The sequence below is a fragment of the Crocodylus siamensis genome, chromosome 5 (assembly GCF_052110815.1).
Source record: "Crocodylus siamensis isolate JL-2025a chromosome 5, ASM5211081v1, whole genome shotgun sequence".
Classification (NCBI taxonomy): domain Eukaryota; kingdom Metazoa; phylum Chordata; order Crocodylia; family Crocodylidae; genus Crocodylus; species Crocodylus siamensis.
The window spans coordinates 79,595,817-79,601,816 of record NC_143399.1 but is presented as its reverse complement, the minus strand read 5'-3'; the positions used below and the strand labels follow the sequence as shown (position 1 = coordinate 79,601,816).

Here is a 6,000-nt window from a genome sequence, read left to right as displayed (position 1 = left end):
AGGAGGAGCGGTGCCCAACCCATCCCACCCCCTGCCTCCAGCTGCTGCTCAGAAGCCAGGTTGGGCAGCATGGTTGGCAGCAGCGGTGCCTACCTGCATTGTGCACCATGCTGCTCTGCCTCCCTGCTGGACTGTGCCCTGCACCTGCCTTCAGCAGCACCGCTGACTTGAGGGGAGTGCTGGGGGAAGGCACAGAAATACAAGTTTGTTCAGGGCACCATTTTCCTCAAAGCTGGCTCTGGGTCCATATAGGAATCAGAGAGACTTTGCCCTGCACAGAGGTTAAGAACATAAGAAGTGTCATACTGGGCCAAACCAGTAGCCCATCTAGCGCAGTAGTCTGTCTCTGACAGTGGAACAAATGGTTGCTATAGAGCATAAGTTGCCAGACTACAGCTCACAAGCCACATGTGGCTTGCTGGCACAGTACTTGTGGCTCTCTGGAAATTGGCTGAAGCCCTGCTCAGTTCTCTCCAAGGTGGCTCCAGGGGACAGAGCAGCCTGGCAACTTCCGCTGCCCTGGCTTTCCCCACAGGCTTCCCCCACCCTCCTTCTCTCCCTCCAAGACTGCCGGTTCAGGCACCAGGTTACTTCACCCACGGCATGCTCCCCATAGAGAAAGCTGGAGTGGCCTAGCAGTGCAGGGAGGGGGTGGTCACCTCCACTCCCAGTCACTCAGCAACCCTCTCTCCCCACCCCCCCCCCAAACTTTCTGTTGGATTGGATGCAGCTCCCAGGGTGAGTAACTCTGGCCACCCCTGCTCCAGAAGAAAAGCATTGACTCAGGTATCTCTAGTGATCCATCTCCTATTTGATATCCTCCCTGGCATCCACCATTATAGATTTAGAGATGCCAGAGGAAACATTTCCAACCATTCTGTTCAGTAGCCATTAAGAGACCTACCATCTAGAAGTGTATCCAGGCCCTTTCTGAGCCTGGCTATGCTCTCTGCCTTCACCACTGCCTGTGGCAATGAATTCCACAAGTTTCACTAAGCATTACGTAACAAATGTCCTTTCTCCGTTTAGGTTTAAAACCATCCCCTACTCTCAGCAGGTGCCTCCTCCAAGCGATCTGGTGAGCAACAGCTTCCGCTCACTTGACCCATCACCCTGCAGGATGACAGGCAGGCTTCCCCCACGTGTGAAGTCACTCGTGGGGTGGTGGTGGTGGGGAAGCCTGCACTTTAGTCACCAACCCTGGAGCCCCGTGACCATCGCGCCTCTCACAACCTCCTCCACGGCCCTTGCACGTGTGTGTGTGTGCGCGCGCGCGCGCATGTTAGGTGGGAGGGCCTCTCACACTGCAGCTGATGTTTAAAGCTATTAGAAGCAGCAAATCCACTGCCGTCCCAAGGCGCAGGCGGTCCCATCACATGCCAGAGCAGCCGCGCAGTCACGCCGAAGCCCGGGGTTGCCCTCGCGCCCTAGCCACGCCGCTACCCCCAGCCCCGCCTCCGAGCCGGCTCTCTCCCCGCCGGCTATGAATAGAGCACGCCGTGCGTGTCACGTTCCCATTACGTCCCCGCGCGCTGACGCACCGGGGCGGGGCTCTCCGTGACGCAAACACGTATCCGGCCAAGCTATAAATAGGCTTCCGGTGCCGGCGGCCAGCGGCTGGGGGAAGCTGGGCGGTCGGCTGTGCGCGCCGGTCGGTCGCCATGGTGACACCAGCCGCGTGCTTCCCCAGGGGATGCGGGCGGCCGGCCGGCCGGGTGCAGCGGGGCCTCGTCCCGCCGCCTGTTTCAGACGCGCTTGGGGGCCTTGGGCCTGTGTGCGTCCGTGTCCCCCCCGGGCCAGAGGGAGCTCCCGCTTCCCGCGCAGCAGTGTGCTGTCTGACGAGCGGGGCCGTCAGACAGACTGGTGCTAGCTTCTGCTGTGCTGGTCTGGGCAGGGGGCTGCCGTCGACGGCCTCCTGCGCTGCCCTTGCAGCCCTGCCCCTGGCAGTGGGGGCGTCTGTGGAGAGGAGCTTTTTTCCGGGGTTTATTTCCACAGGAATGGCAACGGTCGCAGCAGCGGGAGGGGGAGAGCCCGGAGGGCAGGGGCACCGGCCCAGGGTGGCTGCTGTGCTGCTGACAGCTCACGAGGTGGAGCCGCCTGTCAAGGGGCAGGAGGCCGTGGTTGGATAGGAAACGTTCTGGCAAAACTGGAACTGGATCCAGGTCCTGTGCTGTTGCTGTGAGGCCTTGTGCCTTACACAGCAGTTGTGCAAAGGACTGCGCACATGACATGTTAGTAAAGCACGTTCTGCACGCTGTGTTCCCTGGCTGGTTTGTTATTTCAGCATATAGGCAGCCAACTTACTTTTTATTTTTTCTGCTTCATTTTGATTTTTAAGTTCCTTGGGGAAAAGGCACATTTCTGTTTTGGTTAATGGGTGCTCTGCTGTGCTGCTCTCGATGTCACAAGGCAAGGTTTCTTAGGGCGACTGACATCCTTTGTTGGACCAGCTCTATATTTGGGATGAACTTAGATGAGCTGTTACTTTTAGCAGAAAGTGTCTTCTTCCATGGAGTCTCTTGTTCCTAGTACAGCAAGAACAGTACAGCTAAAAAACAGGTTTTAGTAGTAATAATCATGGCTAAATCCTGGGGATCTAAACATTGTATAAACATAGCTGGTCTACAGGTATGTTCTACTCTGCTTTTGTCCTGGTGTTTGATGCTATTTGGCGCTTGTCTAATTTTTTTATTGAACATGGAACATGGTCACAGCACAGCATCAGGATTTGTGTGGGTTTTTTGGCTTTTTTTTACTAAGCTTATCTTTGAGCTATGAAAATGTCAAAGGGGTTTTACTGAATCAATGAGCTGTGGCATTAGAATAATTTGCTTTAAATGAAATTAGAAAGTTTGAACTGATTGCATGTTATAGCTTCATACATATGAAGCCATATTAAAGCAAAAGGCAGTGTAGATTTATACCTTTTTGACTAAATTTAATTGCTTTTTACTGTACCAGAACTACAGGTATTGCAGCAAGTGGCCACTTAATGCTTGCTTTCATGTTGTACCTACTCTGTTTTCAAAAATAGGTCAGCAGGTCTCCTTTCTGTGATTATAATGGAAATAGGAGAAAAATGTATTTAGTCCCTTACATGTATTGAAGCATTTCCTTAAGCTGATAGTTATTTTATTTGGGGAAAAATACTCCTTCCAGTTGTAGATGTGCTTAGTACCCTGTAACTAGTCACAGACACCAGCTTAGCCTCTCAGTCATGAAGGCACTATTGACTCAGGTTCTCCAGGGAAACCTTTGTCTTCTGCAAGACCTGTGTTCCTCCAAAAGGATAAATGCTCATTCTATAGCTATTTCATCGTTCAGGTTTGTATTTTCCTTGGTTTCAAGTCCTGTTGTAGGCAATATTTATGTGTCTCTTTGAAACCAGGTGAAATGAGCTATATCAGTGTCTATGCTAGACTTTCCCCCCTAAATTTTCCACCATTATAGTGGATAGTAGTGCCCCAAGACTATCTTCAGGACACTAGTATTAAACAAACCTAAGTGTTTTTATCTCTGTGAAGGTAAAGGGCAGAGCTGCTGGCAGTGCTTTGACCCCGGCCTGCACTTAGCACTTGCACTGTTCCAACCACCATGTAATTGAGAGAGATGGAACAAAAGAGTCTAATGTAGACCAAAGCCTTGGGCTTCTTTCCCCTGTGCTAAGTGATCTTCCTTTTCCAGCTGTCATGGAACCTTAGGTCATGACCTATTGCATTGCTCTACTAAAAGGCTTTCCTTAACTCTACTAAGGTTTTTAAAAAATATTTCTGTTCATGATATTTTGGGGAAGACCTGTACATAAGAGAGGGATTTTAAGATACTTAAAACAAGTGTCAAATCCATCCAGTGGATGGGTTGTGAATTGCTGAATTGATTAAGAGAATTTTTTTAATGATACCAAAGAATCTTCTTAAATGAAACAAAAGGTTGGAATTGCAAACAGTAACCACAAGCGTTATCTATTGCCCTTGCAGCATGTTGTGACTGTTGTTTAAATTGGGGTGTCAAGACAACTGACCCACAGGCCAGATTGGGCATACAGAATCACTTCAGCCACCCTGTGGGGTCCTAGAGGGGCTGGGAATTTGGGTGTGGGGTGAGCAATGCCTAAGTTAACATCTGTGCTGTTGCCATCACCACTTGCCCCACCAGTGCTGGGTTCAGGTATGGCCTGCAAAACTTCCCATGGTCTGCATCTGTAAACAGCCTCCTGGTTGGGATACAGCTGGGGGACCTAGGTGAGTTTGACTCCCTTTGTTTAAATAGCTGACAAGATAGCTAAACAAAGTGAAATTTTGGAGATAATTAATTGTGTCTCCTGCACAGAAGAGTAGCTTATAGGGTATGTGCTGTAGTCCAGATTCATGGTGTTGCAGTGTCAGAATAATATGGTTGGGGGCTGGCCAGTCTACTTACATTGGCGCTCTGCTGCTCCTGAATATGCCTTCGGACCCTTGCAGCTCTATGCACTGTTGAAGCAGCATACTGAGGCATGGGGGCCTGAATTACCTCATGATATCAAATAAGTAACTCGTAATAAAAGTACTTTTGTAATAATATTTAAAGATGAATCTAAAAATCTCTCACAACACTTGAGTTGGTAAAAACTGTTTAGTTCTTGCAAATGTAATGTGCATCTTTTTTGGACTACATCCCTTTGTAAAGGCTTACATTCTGATTGTAGTTACATTAGTGTAACCTTGATGGTGAATTTAATCTGACCTTAAATCTCTATGGCAGGTCACAATTGGATCCTAAGAATCAGCTTGCCCAGATGCTTTTGATTAAGAAAAGGACCAGAATGACTTCTTGTCTGCTTACTCTTTTAGTGGATGTTTGTGCAATCAGGGTTATTTTGTATATAGTTTTGTTTCAGTGATTTGTTCTTTTTCAATGCATCATTATCTGTATTCTAGAACAATGAGCTTGAGAGGGGAATTACATTTGTTGCACACAATCTGAATTGGTGCTTGAATTGCTATGGTGCCAGCCAGTTATGGCACTTAGATTTTCTTCAGGACATAATAGTACACTTCACCAAAGTTGTATGTCTGAAATCATCCTGTATTGGATATTATCCATCATTGTATCCTTTCTTTTGAGAAATAGAGAAGCTGTAACTCCATGGAAGGATTCTGATGACATAACAAACCACATTAACATGTGCTTTTAGATTTAATGTTATTTGTCAACTCTAACTAGATCGTGGGTTTACTCTTTAGAATTGCTTTTGGGCCTTCTGTTCTTTTCTCCCTAATATCTCATATCCCTAATACCATCCGAGTTTCCAGCCTCCATTTTTTTCCTCTTCCCTTCCACAACAAGCCCATTCTGGACTTTTCTCTCTGCAGATTTTACCCTTTGGCTAGTTGTTTTGCTAGTTTTTGTTAAAGATGGAATCGGGAGCTACTTCATATCAGCTCTTTAGCGTTGTAATAAAAAATGAACCTGACAAGCTCTTCCTGCTGTGGAAGAAGTGCTGTTGAAAACCTACAGCTGCTGATTAATGTTTAAAGCATCTTTATTTTTTCTTTTCCTGACTTCAGTCCCTTTTGAGCATTTTTTGATGACTTTTGCTTTTTGTTATGTACTTTCCTACTATTGACTTCATATTGTTCACTGTTAACATTCAATGATGAATGGAGCTGAAAGTTCTGTGTTCTCTCTGTGTTGTCCTGCCACACACACTTTGTTCTGGTGTGTGATAACAGAATCAGAGTTAATTATATAGCATTGTGTCCTCTTCTGTTGTGATGTTCTTTTGTCTACTCAGATAAATAGTCCATTAAGGAAACTTAAAAAAAAAAAAAATTGTTCTTGTTTTGTACTAATAAAATTGAGTTCAGTTATGCTGAAAAATATTAAATGTGCATGCTTGTGGAATGAAATAAGATGCAGCCTTTGTGGCTGGCAGGTTCTTCTGTGAGAATTTTGTTTAAGGCAGGGGTCAGCAACATTTTTGGGCAGAGTGACATACCTGCAACCTCAGTTTGTAAG

The 6,000-nt window shown here is 46.9% G+C and overlaps 1 long non-coding RNA gene across 5 annotated transcripts in view; it reads left to right on the top strand.

The window, feature by feature from the left end:
- Positions 1 to 1,631: 1,631 nt before the first annotated feature.
- The window catches only part of LOC149864333 (uncharacterized), a 59,290-nt gene continuing 54,921 nt past the window's right edge, over positions 1,632 to 6,000 (top strand). For 4 of the 5 annotated variants that reach the window (XR_016442623.1, XR_016442620.1, XR_016442619.1 and 1 more), the window contains exon 1: positions 1,632 to 2,628. This is a non-coding gene — a long non-coding RNA (uncharacterized LOC149864333). The remainder of the gene's footprint in view (positions 2,629 to 6,000) is intronic. The other variant, XR_016442622.1, reaches the window with a different exon arrangement.